Here is a 19,908-nt window from a genome sequence, read left to right as displayed (position 1 = left end):
GGCGAGATTATTATCAAAATGTACAAACTCTCTAAATATGCATACTCCAGTAGAGCTAGCTCAATACCTGACATGACTTCACTAACGTCACCATTATAATCATCATCAGCAGCAATCTCTTCCAGTAAGATACCAATTTTATGGAAGCAACTGTTGATTGTCAAGGAAGACACCAGCTACAAGGCAGACAAAATAAATTCCAGGGCTTATAGTATGTTAGTGGTGAGATTTTTATTTCCTGCATTAGTCAGTGCTTTCAAATGTTGAACCAGCTGTTTCTATAATGCTCTTTGAAATTAGCAATAATGCTCAAATCATGCAGCTGTAGAACACTGGTACAATTTGATGGGAAAATTTCTAAACTACTTGGGGTAGATGTGGTGCACATTGATCCATAAGAAGAAGGATCCTATTTTTTCTTTTCTTTTTCATTCTGATGTCCAGTTTTTTAACCACTGTTCCATTAAAATCATAGTCATCCAAGAATTTTTATTGGATTCATATTCCATAGGTTTCACCTCTACATCTTTGAAACATCTCGCACTCTTAGATGTTCCTATCACAAGTGAGAGAAGTTAGTTGTATTTATGTGCATTCATTACGAGAAAAATTGTCACACAAATTTTATTTTTCTTCCCTCCATAACATGAGACACCCTTTTCAACTAATGTTTTACTAGGAAGCAGGCTGTAGAATAGTCCAGTCTCATCACAGTTTTAGATGTTTTGAGGATACCTTAAGATACCTTGCAGAGCCTCATCAATCCAGTGTTGCAGAGTGACATCATCCACAGCTTTTGATTCGCTGGAAACTTCTCCTCTGTGATTCCATGACAATATTTAAATCCTTGTAACCATCTTGATGAAGCCTTGAAATCAGCAGTGATGTTCATACTTCAAGCTAAGTCATCACCTTCGCTTTCAGCATGTCACCACTGATCAGTAGAACTGCAACCTGTTTTTGCTGGAACCATGTAAAAAGTGCCTTTTTCCAAATCTATGCATTTCTCTTCTTGCTGAAAGTGCAGTTTGTTCATTTTTTGCATCCAGTTTTGAAAACTCATTCAAAATACTGTTTAATTTGCTGATTACTGTACATAGTGTGGTATAGGCAATTCCTAAGTCTGAAGCAGTTTCAGATTTTGTTTTGTGTAGATTAGCATCCACCTCTCGTATGAATTTTACTTCCTGATCTAGAGTGTAACTTTTCCTTTTTCTGTTCTTCATGGTTGATAGAGAGAGACTGAATGATAGTACCACTGTTTGACAATAAATGTCACCTGTTAGCTTTTAACTTCTTGATTGTTATCACAAAAGAAACTCTCGTATTGAAAGCAACTGAGACAGGAGTCTATTTATTTCCATGCCACCCACTCTTGTTAACCATGTCTTTTTTCCCTGTCTCCATTCGCAGTACTTGCATACATCAACAAAGTTAAGGAAAATATCACAGGGCTTCTTTTCATACAACATTGCTCATTACAATTACACAAAACTCAATTTTTCACCAGAATTTGTTACATATAACAATGAATTACATAAGAATATGTTATGTATACGTAAGGTTTAACTAACACATTTTTAAGTTATATTTTGCTTGTATCAAAAAAACTTTAATTACAAATAAGAATTACACAGAACAGAGTTATGTACAAACAAGGTTCAACTGTATATACAACTAGCGAACACAGCATTGCTGTACAGTTGCTAAATATGTATCGGATTTGGATATACAGCATAATCTCCTTCTCCCCCTCTGTCCATCTCCTCTTCCCTCATTTCTTTGTCAATGTCCACCTCCTCCTCCTCCTCTCCCTATCTCTGTCCATTGCCTCTCTCTGTCCATCACCTCTGATGCTCCCTCTCTGTCCATATCCTTCTCCCCCTATTTCTCTCCACCTCTTCCTCCCACTCTCTCTTTCCAGCTTCTCTTTCCCCCTCTCTATGTCCATTCCCCTTCCCCAACCTCTGTGCACTTCCTCTTCTCCCCACTCTCTAAGCTTGAGCTTTGTTTGTTGTTATTACCAATGAAACTTTGACTTGGAATTGAAATTGTTTAAAATGAGTGGGTGCATCATGTTTGGGGTATGAGAGACCCCTTTTTCCACTGCATCTGTGAGGCTAGTAGTTTCAATGATGGTATTCTGCATAGTTTTAATTGGTGAATGGGTAAGATTACAAAGTTTCAGGTGATTCAGATTTTTTATTGGTGTTCCAATGCCGATAAGCCATAAATACAACTTTTTTGTTTTCTATTGAAACCAACTACGTGGAAGAAAACAAAACAGCACATAGTCATGTATACAATTTTTGTTTAAAATAACATATTAGAAGAAAGAATATGTATAAGGGAGACGATATATCTAATGTTTAAATGTCCTGCTATTGTAGTTAAAACTGGTAGTGGGAAAGAAAATGAGACCACACATTTTCACAGCAGGACATACTACACAGTTGGATTTATCAAGAAACATGTATATTGTTGTTTAAAAAATATATAGCTTTCTTCATCTGAATATTTATTAGAAATCATTTAAAAGTTTCAAGTTCATCGGTCACGAGCTTTGCCCCTTTACAACATTTTATTTTTTTCAACAACAATGTATAGGTCTCTTGTTGAAGCTGACTTTCAGAGAGAAAATGTTTATATATTAAAAATATGTAGCCTGTGTCTGCCTGAATGTTTATTAGAGTATTTTATGAAAATCCGAAGTTAACTGGTCAAAACCTTTCTAGGTCTTTTGCTAACAACCTTTCCCCTTTACACTGAGGTGACAAAAGTAATGTAATACCTCCTATTATTGTGTTGGACCTCCTTTTGCTCAGCATAGGGCAGCAGCTCATTGTGCCATGGACTCAACAAGTCACTAGAAGTCCCCTGCAGAAATAATGAGCCACGCTGCTTCTGTAGCCATTCATAATTGCAATAGTGTTGCTTGCGCAAGATTTTGTGCACGATCTCGATTATGGGTCTTGATTAAGACCCATAAGTGTTAGATGAGGTTCATGGTAGGCAATTCAGTGGCCAAATCATTTGCTCAAATTGTCCAGAATGTTCTTCAAATCAATTATAAACAATTATGGCCAGGTGACATGGTGCATTGTCAGCCATAAAAACTCCATCATTGTTTGGGAACATGAAACCCCATGAATGGCTGCAAATGGTCTCCATGTAACTAGTATTACCATTTCCAGTCAAGTGTCAGTTCACCTGGACCAGAGGACCCAGCCCTCGACATTATGTAGCCACCACCAGCTTGCACAGTGCCTTGTTGACAACTTGGGTCCATGGCTTCATGGGATCTGTGGCACTCTCGAACCCTGCCATAAGCTCTTACCAATTGAAATCAGGACTCATCTGATCAGGCCACAGTTTTCCCATCATCTAGGGTCAACTGGTATGGTCATAAACACAGGAGAGACACTGCAGGTGATATCATGCAGTTACCAAAGGCACTCACATTAGTTGTCTGCTGCCATAGACCTTTAACACCAAATATCGCTGCAGTGTTCTAACAGATATGTTTGTCATACATCCTACCTTGATTTCACAATTATTTTGCACAGTGTTGCTTCTCTGCTAGCACCGAAACCTTCATACAAACACCATTACTCTTGGTTATTAAGTGGAGGCCATCAGCCACTGCATTGTGCCTGGTGAGAGGTAATGCCTGAGCTTTGATATTCTCGGTTCACTCTTGGCACTGAGGCTCTCAGAATATTGAATTCCCCAATGATTTCCAAAATGGAATGTCTCATGTGGCTAGCTCTAATTACCGTTCTGTGTTCAAAGTGTGTTAATTCCCATCATGCAATCATCATCATATTGGAAAGCTTTTCAAATGACTCACCTGATTACAAATGACAGCTCCACCAATGCTCTGCCCTTTTATACCTTGTGTATGCAATACTACTGCCATCCGTATATGTGCATGTAGAAAGAATCAAATGCTTTTGTTAAGTCTAGAGAAATAGCACAGTTGTTTTGTTATTCTCAAAAGAATAACATATTTTATGTGGTGATGGTTCCAACTGCTTTTGAGAATTGAAAGATGAGGTCTGAAACCATACTGTGAGGAGATCAGAAGATGATTTTGCTCAAAGTGCTCTTTAATTTGTATGTGCTTACAGTATACTATAACTTCGATATGATTGGTCTGAGTGAGATGGAACGATAGTTATCAGGGGATGCTTTATCACCTTTCTTATGGATAGGTATTGCAATAGAAGGTTTTAGACAGTTTGAGAAGATTTCTTCATGTAGCATTCAGTTGATGATTTTAGTTAGTAGCAGTAGAATTTCTTTCTTGTATTTTTTATTACATAAGTCGAAAGTCCACACAAATCTTCTGCTTTTGAGTTGCTGAGTTTGGAAATTGCTTCACTAACTTGCCTGTAGGATACACAAGACAATCAGTAGTTGTCATATGGCCTACTATCTAGAGCTGGGAGCTTCAGCTTTATTTGGATCTTGAGTGAGATTTTTATTTGAGCTAGTACTCGTAAAGTGTGTGTTTATGGTGTTTAGTTGAATTGTAATGTTGTTGTACTTGTTTTCAGAGGCTCTCTCTGTTTTAATAACTTTACATGCTGCTTTACATTTATATGTTGAATTGTTGCATGGAATGCCCAAGAAGGACTTGAGGTTGCACTAAACTGCCCTTTTTGGACATAAAAACTAAACATGACTGGCTTTTCCAAAGTCAGCAGTGCAATACTTATCAGAGGCTGACACACAGGTAACTGACTGTGTTGAGGTGCACACAAGGGTTTTTTAGATTAGACAGCTCTCTATCCACTCCATAGATAATGCTTTGAGGTCAGTGTAAGATCCAAAGAAATACCATCTTCCCCTTTCCACCACAGGTGAGAGTATTAAAATCCTAGTAGTTAACTGCTGCAACACAGTGCCAGAATTTGAAGCACTCCTAAGAAGCTGAAAAACATTGACGCTCATATAATGCTAGGTATGGAAAGCTGGTTAAATCCTAAAGTTGACAGTAGTGAGTATTTTGGGGAAGAATTAAGCTTATATCAAAAGGATAGGCTAATGGAAAATGGAAGTGGTGTACTTGTCAAAACAAATAAGGAACTCAAATCCTCTGAGAGAGAAATTGGACCTGTACATGAGATTTTTTGGGCAAGACCCAGCATAAGGGGGTGAGGCATACAGTTGCCACTGGGTCCTTCTATCGACTGTCAGTCTCAGCTCCTAATGTAACTTAGAACTTTAGGGAAAATGGTGAGTTCTCTTGTACAGAAGTTTCCCAATCATCACTTTAGGCAAATGCCGCGATGGTTCCTTTGACAAGGCATGGCTGACTTCCTTCCCCATCCTTCCCTAATCCGATGAGACCAATAACCTCGCTGTTTGGTCTCTTCCCACAAATCAACCCAACCCAAACCATAATCATTGGTGGAGATTTCAATTGTTTGGTCTCTTCCCCCAAATCAACCCAACCCATACTATAATCATTGGTTGAGATTTCAATCATTCAACAAACAACTGGGATGATTACAGTTTTGTTAGTGGATGGCTTGACAAGACATTCTGTGAAATAATATTAAAGTCTTCTCTGAGAACTATCTAGAGCAAGTAGTTCAGACTTCAGCAACTTGCTGACCAGGGTCCAAAAGTGCCAAGAGATGGATGGTGAACACTTTCAACATCTGCTATTGTCAGGTTAGTACTGTATTTCCTTTCCTCTGCTGTGCTCCTTTGTACCCTGGAACTCTGTACTCCAGGCCATTTTTATTTGCCACACCCTGTACAAAGGACAGGTGAACAAGTAGAAAGATTTATATGTTCAGTAAACTAGATAAAAAAGCAGTAGTGCCATATCTCAGTGAGGAACTTGAAACTCTTAGCACGAGACAGGAGCATATAGAGGAACTATGGCTTAAGTTTAAAGATTAGTTCACCATGCACTAGATAGATAGGTATTCAGTAGAACAGTCCGTGATGCGAGGAATCCTCCATGATACACAGTCACTGTAAAGAAACTTCTAAAGAAACAGAGACCACTGCATAATAGTGTAAAACAAAACATAGGGCTATAGGTAGAGAAATACTGAATAAAATGCATTTGGCTGTCAAGAGAGCAATGCTTGAAGCTTCCAATGACTGGCGCAGCAGGATATTGTCAAATGACCTTTCACAAAATCCAAATAAATTCTGGCTGTGTGTAAAGGCTGTTTAACACCTCTAAAGTTAATGTCCAGTCACTCATGAATGAGAGAGGAACCATAATTGAGGGCAGCAAAGCAAAAACTGAAATGCTTAACTCCATTTTCAAATGATCCTTTATAAAGGAAAACCCAGGAGAATTGCCCTAATTTAATCCTTTTAACACTGAAAAGATGAGTGAAATAACTGTTAGTGTCAGGAGTGTTGAGCAACAGCTGAAATCATGAAAACTGGAAAAGGCTCCAGGGCCTAACGGAATCCCTATCAGACTCTATAATGAATTTGCAGCTGAATTAGCCCCTCTTTTAACTACAGTCTATTTTAGATTCCTCAAACAAAAATATCATACCCAGTAGTTGGAATAAAGCACAGGTCACACCCGTTTACAAGAAGGGTAGTAGAAGTGATCGACAAAACCACCGTCCAATATCATTGACAGCCAGTTGTTGTGGAATCTTAGAACTTATCCTCAGCTCAATCATAGTAAGATATCTCAAACAAAATTACCACCTCTAGATCTACCAGCATGGATTTCGAAAACACCAGTCTCATGAAACCCAGCTCACACTTTTCTTACATGACATACTGAAAGTTCTGGAATCAAGGCAGTCAAATAGATGCAATACCTCTCGATTTCCAATAAGCAATTGACTCATTAACAAATTTAATCTTATTGTCAAAAGTTCAATTTTACGGGATATCAAGCAAAAATTGTGACTTAACTGAAGTTTTGTTGGTAGGGAGGATGTAGCAAATATTCTTGGGTAGGAATGTATGGTAACATTACACCATCAAATGAGACAATAGTTAGGAAGCACACCTGCTTCCAATATAATCAAAGAATTTTGACTGATAAATAATGAAGTGGGAGACAATCACTCTGTGAAGAATTGTGAATTCCAAGAAAAGTGCTCAAAGACCAGTGTACACAATTCAACATCTTGCATGAAATTTTGAAGATGGCAAAAGTCGCTGCTTGATTGGTTCAATGACTGCTGAACTAAGACAGCAGATCAAATGTTGCATCTGTGTCAGGCAAATCCAAATTACTTATTTAGCCACCTGTGGATGATAACTTGGTGTATCACTGTGTCCCTGAGACAAGAGAAAAGCAAGAGGTGGAAATGAGTGGCTTCACCACTGCTACAAATAGGCTAAGTCCCAATCTTCATTTCGTTTGCAAGAAACAAACCATCACAGGAGCATACCACCAAAATCTCTGAATAAGGTTATGGGAGGCTGCCAAGATGAAAAATTGGGGATGTGGGAAGGGAATCATTATGCTCCAATGACCTAACTCATTCTGTGCAAGGCACAGTCACAAATGCTGCTTCTTTGGGCTTTCAAATTTTACCCCCTCCTCCATGTTCTCCTTAAATTACACCCAATGACTTCTTCCTCTCACTTCAGATGGGAACAATTGTATGTTAGGCATTTTGAGAATGATGGCAAGGTAATTTTTGAGTTGGAACATTTCCTGAATAATCAAAATGCAGACTTCTGCAACAAAAGTATCCATCAAGTCATCCATTGTAGGGAAAAGTGTGATGTGCTGCATTGAAAGGTGAATGTATAGATTACTGACATCGTTGTACTTCATGGTTGCAGCTTGACTTTTTCTTTTTTTTCCGAGGTGTTGATTAAAATTTTTTTACCCCTTGTAATGTTTGTTTTCCAGTTTTCCAGAGCTTTATAAAGTTAAAAGTGCAGTGTTGAATTTCCTGGCAGAATTCACTAGGGGTGGCAAAAATAGCAGTAACAAGATGGGAACAATGATGTAGATAAACATTTTACTGACAAGCACAATACAAGAAGCATGTCCATTCACAGACACAGTTTGTAACACACTGCAGTCTTTGATCAATTCAGATAATGCAGTCCTTGCTCACTACCAGTGGTCATAGGTATCAATATCCTCATATATGTATCAAAGCTTTTTTGTGCCTGGTGTGGAATTCTTTGTTCTATAATGTTCCGCTCGGATCATTACATTTAACTTAACTTTCTATTGCTTGGAGTTCATTTGATGAAAGAATATAACAGTTTCCAACTTCACAAAATTTATTGAAAACTGAACTGCATACTCATCACGTAAACTGACTGACATACTTCACAGCTCTCTTTGACTGACTGACAAAACAACTCAACAGCTGACTCTCAGCATTGCTGCTTTGCTTTATACAGAATTGTAACAATACATTTCAAAATAACCCATTATTAAATTTGTACAATTTTGATGTTACAATTAAAATCTACAAAATGTAAAGAAACTGATGTTACAGCCGAATAAGGTACAAAATACAATATTAATTGAAATAATTATTATAGTATCATCACTGGTTTTAAATATGAAAATCAATCTGAACTTTAATTGCAATAATGTATCTTGTATTATTTTAGTTATGTAATTAATTACAATTTGGGTTTGGTTACTAACATTCAATGACAGTACAAATCTCGTGATTCATCTGATTACATTTGTAAAATTTACCAGTAAGGCTTCAAATTCTGAAAATTGAAAAGTCGTGTGATGTTAACAATTGGAGAGGTAATTAGAAATGTAATTACAAAGGATGTTAATTACAGAGGAGGACATACAAATAGATAACAAATGAAAATACATCGCTTGGTAATAACTTTTATTCCATTTCTCAAGATAATGATGTTCTCTGTGTCAACCCACCAATCAACTGCAGTTAAGGGAACTAGGGGTGCCAGCCACTTATGCCAACATTTCCACAGCCTCTTAATATTTGCCGCCAGATATATAACACTTCAATTTCTTGATTAAACATCTAACTCAGCAACTGTACATAATTTTGTTAATGACAACAATCCCCTCACAATCATGATAATATACATCCTTCCAGAACATTCTATATGATTTCTCAATGGATATCAAGTATTTTAGCAAATTGGACAGAATGATATATATACAGACGCACATACAAGCCCCTAGGAACCACTGACTCATCCGGCAGCCACCCGAATGCATACAAAAAAAGGTGGTATCAGTCTCTTCATTAGAATCTTGGAGAAGGCTGTATCGTTATAGTTCTTTCTTAACGCTGCTATACATATTAGCCTTTAGTATATTCTTAGAATGTCTATGTGTTTTCTCCTCATGTATCTGATAGCAGTTTGTGTTCCACACTCCAACTATTAAAATTTCTTCTCTTTTTCTCTCCACATTTATGGAATTAACTTATTGCGATCATAAGCAAAGCTAGTACATCTTTCATTTTCATTCAGTTACATTGTTTACTGTGACCTTTATTTTTATTTAAAGCTAAGGAGGGTCTTGGTGGAGATTAGACAAACGTATGTTGGATTTGATCCTCTGGAACATTATAAGCAGTTTCATTATCAGTTAAGAAAGGTAGGTAGGAAAAGAAAGATAATAGGAAGGTTTGAGTTTAATGTCATTTTGAATTTGAAATCACTTGAGACAGGCAAAATTTGGATTGGAAAAGAATGATGCCAAATATCAGCTATATCCTTGTTCATTGAACCATTCTGGCATAATGTGAAATGGTTTAGAGAAGCCATGAAAAGTTGAAATCAGAGTAGCTGTGCTACAAGTGGTTTCTGCCCCTCCCACATACGAGTCTTTTTCTCTAACCACTGCACCAGTTTGCATGTTAAGATGTGCTTGGGTAAATAAGTGTAGGAAAACGGATGAAAGCACTGCCAATAGACACTTTTTATAAAAGTGAAGACGCTATCCTAGGTTTCAGAACTATTCGTTCTTTCCTTGCAGAAGAGAGAGAGAAAGGTTGATGAAGGTTGAAAATGAAAGTCCAGTCACTCAGAACCCAGGATGAAGAGGACCCACCTGTAATGACTAAGTTGGTAGACAAAGATGAAGGGGAAGGTGTTAGAGACATACTTCGACATCTTCCCCTTCATTCTCATCTACCCACATCCCACTACAGGTGGGTCCCTCTTATACTGGGGACATTCCCTACCATTTCTACCATTCTTAACTACCTCCTGTTCTCCTGGGGAAAGAACCAATAGCTCTGAAATCTAGGGTAGTGTCTTTACCATTCTTAACTACCTCCTGTTCTCCTGGGGAAAGAACCAATAGCTCTGAAATCTAGGGTAGTGTCTTTACTTTTATAAGTGTCCATTTGCAGTACTAAACATCTTGCCTCCTGAAGGTAAGCAATGTCCAAAAATGCTGTCTTATAATTTATTAGGTTTCTTGGTTGAATTTTCCTTTGATACAAAAAAGGATGAAAGGAAGCTCGTTTTGAGTATAGGTAAGGAGGCACATGGGATATGGATAAAGGCAGCTGAGTCTACAGACAGAGCATTTTATTCTGCTAAATGGAGCATTTATATAAAATTTTACCTCTGAGCAATCAGTTATCAAGAAAAAGTAAAGAAATGTGCTTGCTTCTGAAAATGCTTGCTAATCAAGAAAGGAGTAGCAGAGAACAGCACAGCAAAAATATTAATAATTTCTATGTTACTGAGTACCTTCTAGTCCAAAAACTAGGTCTGTGACTACATTAATTATTGTCATTGTGATGGCTCACAGTGGTAACTACCCAGATGGTGTCTCACAGCCAATAATACTATGTAATCATTCCATTTTATTTAATAATGATAACTACATAATTATATCTAAAAACAAAGATGATGTGACTTACCGAACGAAAGTGCTGGCAGGTCGATAGACACACAAACAATCACAAACTGTTGCTTCATCAGGAAAGAGGGAAGGAGAGGGAAAGAAGAAAGGATGTGGGTTTTAAGGGAGAGGGTAAGGAGTCATTCCAATCCCAGGAGCGGAAAGACTTACCTTGGGGGAAAAAAAGGACAGGTATACACTCGCACACACACACATATCCATCCGCACATACACAGACACAAGCAGACATTTGTAAAGGCCATTACATAAGTATGAATTTTATTACAGAGTAGTTTATGAGTATATTTATAAGGGTTACATGTATGTTGTCAATATTCTTTCTTAATGTTATGAAATAGTTTACTGGAAAGTTTACAAGTAGTGTCTTATTTTTTCTTTAAACTGCTTTAACAATCTTCAAATGTGTGTATGGTTTCATCTCAGGTTTGACCCGTGGTCTTTGCTAATGGCATTCAAGAAAAAAGCAATTTCTGAAGGAGTGGAATATGTAACAGGAGAGGTTATGGGATTTGAATTTAGAAAAATGCCTGACATGCTAATAGAAGGCGTTGAGCCAGGAACCTATGAAACAGTTGACACCGTTTTGGTACGTAAATTTTTTTAATTCCTTAAATGTCTTTTTATATGTTGTTGCTACAATTTTGGTTTTAATTACAGGTAAAAACAGAAGATGGTGAAGTTAGACCCATTAAGTTTGAGAGTGCAGTGATAGCTGCTGGCGCAAATTCAAGAAAAGTAGCTGAAATGGCTAGAATAGGTAAAGGCCCTGGGTACCTTAAGACTCCTTTGCCTGTTGAACCACGGTATGTATTTTACTATGAACACATTTGTTATTAGTATACCACTTCTTCATAAGTGTATAAGAAAGACAACATGGATTTACTGATTTTTATTTCTGTAGTTACTGTAGTAAGCGTTATCTTCCATATGCACTGTCCTTCTTAGGGAAATAATAATTCTATTCTTGAAGTTTAACTTTTTGGTGCTCTTTAGTATCTGTATTTTCAAGGAATTGGTAGACTGTATTGTGTCTTACACCTCTACATTGAGCTTTTCACACAATTTCTAAATCAGTTTCATTCACTGCTCAAATGATTGAATTGAACCTATGGCACATTTCTTTAAAAAATTTACTTGTTCTAATTGTCAGGTTTCTGTAAATTCCATACACAGGAAATGCTTTTTTCTGTCTTAGTTTAACTTTTCTAATATTATGACTTCACAGCAACCCTATGATCTCTGTAATAATACCCAGTTTTAATTTTTATCTCGTCTGTTGTATTTACCAAAATGTGCTTGGTGTCAGACATAAATAGGTGGCAGGAAGAGAACTCCTACCACCAAAAGTAATTGCTCTTATGGGGTGGTTTACTGGCATGCAATAACTATACAGCCTTGTCTCAGGGCCAAATAGGGTCAGGCAACAACTAAACAAAACTGTGTGGCAACATAGATTAGCAAAAAATTTCAATAACTTATTGAAATAAATATTACATTACTTAACTTTAGTATGATGATGTTGCATGGTAATAGCTTACTGTTCACTTGCACTGATATGGCTTTAACTGTGATACAGGCCTGAATCCAATGAATGATAACTGCGATCACTTACAAAATTCCCAGTTTGACTCTTCTTATCAGTGACTATAGATACCATCCAGATAAGGTACTGTTGGTACTGATGTTCATACAGGATGAATACTGACTGAGAGGCCCCATGTGTCCACTTATATCCACATTTGGTGGACAGACATCCACTTCGGAACTATTCAAGTAACATATGGAGTAAGCATAAAATAGTCCTTGCTGCATGGTGCCCTCTTTGGACATTAGCCTTAACTTAGTGCTGCCTGAGTTGCAGACAACCTCATGTTCAGCAGTGTATATTTGTCTCTTGTATCTCTGGAAGACACAGCATCACTAGTAGTCCATATTAATGATCTAATTCAGTAGACACTGCAGTGTAAACAATTCACATACAATCTTGTATTCCAGACCTAAAATATGCTAATTCATATCATGGCCATTAAAATGTTAAGCTAATTCTCTGATATTCTGATCCAGTGAGTGTTTTATTCTAGAAAGTTCCACTTTATAACTGTGTGTTTCATTGATCTGTAATTAAATAATTTCTTCTGTGAGTCTAGTGATCAATTTTCTTTTTATGGTCATCAATCTAAAAATTGTCTATTCTGCTTGTTTGTTATTTTGCACCAGTTTCCAATCAGATATTGACCAAGGGCCTGATTTCATTCCTATAACACAAAGCTAAATATTATAACTGTAAAAATGATTAAGCACAAACTATTGAACACAGAATTCCCTGGCTCTGGATAGATATCAAACTACAATGGAGAAAGCTTTTTCATAAGCTGACAGACAAATGCTCTTCACTTTGCTGTGCACATTGAATAAGTTGCAATGTAAAAATTGGCAAACAAGACCAGTTGTATATGTATCTAGTTTTACTCCTTGTTGTTTGGGATAATTGTGTGTGTTACCAGAACACTCTGTGAAGTGAGTAATTAAACATGACATTTAAGTTCATTCCATTTCATCTTGGTCCACTTATTCTGACTGCTAAATTATTTCTCATGTTTCATCTCATTCCTTTTTCATCACTGAAAAATAGCCGGTTGCGGTGGCCGTGCGGTTCTAGGCGCTCCAGTCCGGAGCCGCGCTGCTGCTACGGTCGCAGGTTCGAATCCTGCCTCGGGCATGGATGTGTGTGATGTCCTTAGGTTAGTTAGGTTTAAGTAGTTCTAAGTTTAGGGGACTGATGACCTCGGCTGTTAAGTCCCTTAGTGTCTAGAGCCATTTGAACCATTTTTGAACTGAAAAATGCTATTTAACCAAACATATTGATTCCATAAAAATTTGTTATTTAGTTCTTTGGTTATTATGATGACATACTAGCACTCACATTGAACACAAAGTATTTAGTAGTGAAAAAAAAAAAAGAACAATGATGGATACATCTGCTTAACTATTGAATGTACTTCCTTCTTTGCTCGCAAGAATGTCATACATAAAATTGTAAGGTCGTGGTATTACTTAACATGAGTGACAATTTCAGCAGAGCTCTTTGCAATGTTTCCCTTTAAATATATGTGTGTTTGCATTCAAATTTGTCATTATCATGGAGTTCTGAAGTGCCGCACATGTAATTAAACTTTCTACAAGGACTGTATTCGAGCAGATTGATGGACTTCATTATCGCTGCAGTTGTCCTGGTGCTGGAATTTAATGAACTAAACAGCTTTTAACTTTCTACAAAGGAATACAGAATACTTTTTCATTTGATAGCTGCTTATAATGTATCCCCTTGTACATTAACTTACTGTATTACAACATCAGTAACAAGGAACACCAGTTGTACATACAGTTTCAGATCATACATTAGACTACTGACATTTTAAACAGTTCTCTAAAGGTCATCAGTTCAGCCATGAACTCATACAACATTGTTGCGGCATGTTCCTTACTGGGTGGTGCACCTCGCTACTCCAGACTGGGAGCCAACTCATGGAGGTCCCATGCAGGTATCACATCTCATACATACTATGATCATTGTCCCATCTTGAAGACATGTGGCATCCATCCATAGAAGAATTACACTCAGAATGATTAACCCCCCCCCCCCCCCCCAAAAAAAAAATGTTTTTTATTCTTCACTTTTAAACTACTAAATGCTTTCAACTATTGCAACCATCATTTGTCAACTATATAGACACATGGCTGCAGATAACTCTGCCTTAGTGAAATGTTACCAACATCTTTCATCCTTTTATTCTTCACCTCCTTATTAGTCTCCATTTTTTCTCAATCTATCTGCTTTTTATTTTCTTAATTAGATTATTTATTTATTATTTTGACATCTTTCTTGAGTGATCTCCCTTTCTTTTACTAGTTTATTTTTATTTACTTCACCTTTAATGTGAGTAGCACTCTTTTCATGTAATAATGTTATATTTTGCATTCAAGACTCAATGTTTACTTGTTTTTGTAAAATTTGTCATTACCTCTTAAAAAAATTTGTTTAAGGCTTTTTTGGCTTATTCCACATCAACAAGGACCATTTCCCTTAGGATCTGTGGAAGAAACATTTTTGTAAATATTTATCATGCCCATTATTCATTGGCATTATTCATCCATTTAATACAGCACCATTTTTGTTTGGTTACTTTGTAAACTCTAGATGTAGGCAACTCTTAGTCAGTTGTAATAGCTTTATTCCTTTAGGTCCCTACATCCAAGCAACTATGGTTGCCTTTGAGCACCTAGTAACATTTTTAGTTCTGTATACAACAAACTTTCCATCTCCTGAACTTGGCAGTTTAGGTGCACCACACCTTTCATTTTTTTAGTCTTCACGTTCTTATAGGTCTTCATTTTTCTCAATCTATATGCTTTTTGTTTACTTAATTAATTAATTTATTTATTTATTATTTCAACATCTTTATTGAGTGCTCTTCTTCTTTTACTAGTTTATTATTATTTACTTCACCCTTAAAGTGAGTAGCACTCTTTTCGTATAATAATGCTATATTTTGCATTCAAGATGCAATGTTCACTTGTTTCTCTCAAGTCTGTCAAGCAGTTGTAATTTGGACATTACAGTGGAAAATAGTGGCTCAGCCACAGTTATTGTGGAAACCATAACCATTCGGCAGGTGCCATGGTACTGGCATACCAGTTGGAGTGACCGGGCTGTTTATGCATTATGAGCTGAGCAAGACCAAGCACCCCAATTACATCAACACAGCAGAAAGACAGGGGTATCGATGGACATGCCAAATGGCTTCTACACCATTGAGTTACAGATCTGTTGTTCAATACATGGCTGGGAGCAGTTCATTGGCATAACAAATAAGCTTTCAACCAGTATAAACACCTGCAAATTTTAGCAGAGACATTTGCAGTCTGGTAGTATCTACTGCATGAGGACTACACTGGGCAGTGGAGCTATGTGGGTCAGCAAGCACTCACTGTGAGCCTGTGCCTCCACCACCACTGCACTATCTTCTAGCACCAAGTCCTCCTCCCAGGACTTTGCACTTTCCTACTGGTGGACCACCTCTAGATTCACTTCTGCAGCAGCCAGACTCCTACCTTGAAGGGAGCAGACTGATACCAGGGTGGCACAGCCTATCCCCTAATATACAGATGCAGGATTTAGACCATCTGAAATGAAATGTCACAGTGTTGGGTTAATACAGAGAATATCATTTACACCTGATAAGGCGTTCCCAAAGTAATTTGCTATGGTATACAGCACCGTGTGCCAAGTCAGTGGCGGTAGTGTATTTTACTTGTCACTGTTAATGGCTTATGGCTAGGTAAAGCACTGAGTCAAGATGTCTCATGATGAGATGTAGAGTATAAATTAATGTTTTATAATTGTGAGTATTTGAGCTATTATTGATTGATAATGTGTAATACTTAGTTGTGTACTGGGGATAAAGTTTCCTCAGTGACAGTCTGGGACATGGGGCTTTGCCCAGTGGGAGGAGCTGCAGTGTTCACTTAATGAGATAGCACAGTTAAGAGTGGATAGGATGGTATTACTGTACCAAATTATGGGAAAGGGTGATCAGTTAGCATTAATCAAATAACATAGTTCTTGGTTACATCCAGCCACTGCCATTTTAGTCAATCCCTTTTCTGGAAATTCAGCTAAAGATGTGTTTTCTTGAGTTACTTGGAATCATCAGCAAACATTGGAGAATGGCCAGATGTTACTGCAAATAACAAAATTATGGTTGATAGGAGAAACAAAACCATTGTGAGATTGTTGTGACTCGCCGATCTTTCAAAGTGCCGCTGCGCAGTTATGCACATCCTCTACATGCGGCGCTGTCTGCCAGCCATGCAGCAGCAGCGCCACGTAAGCGGCCAGCCAGCCAGTGACCACTAGACTTGGACTCAGTTATGATTTAACTGTTAAAGTGTACACACGTCTTATTCTGTTTACTTGATCTGTGACTTTCATGTATTGTGTCTTCCTTGAAATATATTTGTTCAACTTGGAGTTATAACAGAGATGTTTGGAGGACTGAGAAATGCACAGAAGTTTGATCTGCTGAAACAAGGCTTCATGCTACACTATATAAGAACCAAAGTAACACGAGGTTTTTCCATGAATAAATATGTTGTTTTACAAAGAGAAATCGTGAGACAGTAGAAAGTTTTACAAGTAGGATATGCAAAATTAATGTATAGATGAGTGAGTTGGGGACAGTGATACGGCAGTTAGGGTTATACATCAAGAACAGGAATGCGGGGCACTAGATTCCTGCCTCCAGTGCCTTTCACCCAATATGTCTACAAGGGTTCATACAGGTATCCCAAAAGCCCAAAAGGCCTGTTTGCTGCTTTCAGGTTGGCTACAGTGTTTGAAGAAATTGACATGACAAAATGGGTGCACATAAATAAGGGGTGTTTTCTGCTAATCTAAGATTTTATAGATGTGGACAGTCAGGGCAAGTCCACAGACAGTGTCAGAAGTGTTCCACGATATGGGTGGACACCCTCAATGACATTGCAGGAGTTATAGTGGGAATAAACTATGGGGGAAGTGGACAGGCATTAAACGTATGATAAAAACTAAAGTCTAAGTGGCATTGTAACGATTTTTAAATATTACTTCTTAACTTGCATTGGCTTGGGGTTCATCGATGTTGTGGATGCTATGAATAAGGAGACCATCACAAAAATTTCAAGCTTGACAAATTATTTATTGACATCAGCTGATTGACTGAACTGATATAAGTGCAAAACAACAGGATGAGACTGAGCTAAACCGAACTGAACTGCACTGACTCCTGAAGTAAACAAAACTTGACTGACTGCCCCCGCAGCCTCCTGCACTGCTTTAAATACAATTTTAACAAATGCTAACATTGTTAATTTATTACAAAATGTAACTTACAATTTAAAAAAAAAAATCATCCACACTAACTGCTGTTACATTTGTACAAGTTATACAATATAATGTCAAATAACATAATATTTTTATTGTCATCTTGGTTTTAGGTGTGAAAATTAATTCACAATCTGATTTCAACAATTATTTTGATTTTACTTTAATTTTGTAATTATTGACTGTATGGATTTTATTGCTAACATTTGTTCGAAGTATACACATTGTGCTTTGCCAGATTATATAAATAAAATACACATGTTTTCTCAAATACTGGAATTTTGTAAATTTGGGTGGTGTAACTAACAAGAGATAAATATCTGCATAATTTACAAGCATCATCAATTACAATGATTTTCATAAAAATTAATAACAAGTGAAATTACATCACTGGATAATGATTGTTATTTTCATATGAATCGTAATGAGGTTTTTGTGTTAGCGAAATTACGAATTGCAATTAAAGGCATTAGTGATTTATGCTAACATTTCCACAGCCTCTTAATATTTGTTGCTAAACATTTATTACTTCACTTTCATGATCTGATATTTAATTTGGCATATGTACATATTTTTGTTAATGACAACAATCTATTAACAATCACAAGAATGTACATCATTCCAGAATATTCTACATGTATTTACAAAGAAGAATAGGTTTTTGGGCAAACTGAACTGAATGATACCTGTAAAAATAAACATAAAAAGGCCTTACGAAGCACTGCATCGTATGACAAATACACGGATGTGTATAAAAAAGGTGGTATCAGACAGTTCATAATGATCTTGGGGAGGCTGTTGCATAGTAGCATTCCTGTTAAATTTTGTACTACTGATATATATGCAGAGGCAGAATGTGGTATAGAGGGAATCACGGGAGGCAGAAAACATACATTTTTGTTGGCCCCAGGGGCATATGTGTGAGTGGCAAGTCTGGACCTCATACCTTAGAAGCGATTTAACTCACTGTGCTATAGGTTGCATGGGTTAGTTGCAGTGCAGTGATGTGAAGTCATTGGTTCAATGATATTAAATTTTCAGGCTGGGGTAGTTCAGTTTAAGCATTATATGGAAGTAGTGCCTCATGCAAGTGATCCTGGGGTTAAACTTTCCATTAGAACATCATGACAAAATTGGCCTTCAAGGGGTATAGTGGAACTTTAGAGGGACAACATTCCAGCTAGGGGAAACTGTTGCCAGTGAAACACTGTCACTATATTTATCTCTCTTGAGATGCAAACTGGTTAAACTGTGAACAAAAATACCAACCTTTGATTCGCATGATACTGTGCTGGTCGACACTGGGAAGTTGCTGTGGGTGAATGTAGAACTAGAGTTGGCTGCTGATATGCCATGTGTAATAGAGCCACTAAAACAATGTACTGGAAACATCAAATGGCTCTGAGCACTTCGCGACTTAACTTCTGAGGTCATCAGTCGCCTCTCGAAACATCACATTGTTCTGTAAGAAGAAGCATTGTATGTGAGCAGGAGAGAGATTGTGGGAGAGTGGTACCCATGAATTAAGATAATGCTGGTGCCAATGAGGTAAAGCTAACAAAGGGACTGTTACCAGCTAATTTACATATCCTAGAGGAGGATGATTGGGACACATCAAATGTGTCACATGGAAGCCTCTGATAAAACTGCATTACATAGGAATATAGAGCATTTGAAAGGAATAGAAATGTTGGAGGTAGAGAAATTGCTATTAGAGTTCAAGTGTTAATTTTTGCTCATGATCCATTGCTGGCAACATCTGTGGCGCAACAGCAAATCCCAAGAGGGATGAAGCACTGGTATACCAAAAACCATATCATATACCTCAAAAAGAATCAATTTTTGTCAATAAAATGTAGCTGAATGGATTAAAAATCCTACCCACAAAGTGGTGACAGGAGAATACATGTATAAATAAAAGATCTTACTTATGCAAGTTTTCAGATCCAATGGCTTTCTGCCAAAAGAAGGAACCACTGGCTCAGAAAGCTTGCATAAGTAGGACCTTTTTTTTGTGCATGTGATCTCCTGCCGCCCGTTGATGAGTAGATTTTTTATCAATTCAGTTGCCTTATTTCACTTACCTTGGCATTTACATCCAGTTATGGAGAGTTTCATTTACCAGAAGGTAGCCAGGGGA

The sequence above is a fragment of the Schistocerca nitens genome, chromosome 5 (assembly GCF_023898315.1).
Source record: "Schistocerca nitens isolate TAMUIC-IGC-003100 chromosome 5, iqSchNite1.1, whole genome shotgun sequence".
Lineage (NCBI taxonomy): Eukaryota > Metazoa > Arthropoda > Insecta > Orthoptera > Acrididae > Schistocerca > Schistocerca nitens.
The sequence above is the reverse complement of the archived record's forward strand: the minus strand, read 5'-3'. Positions refer to the sequence as shown.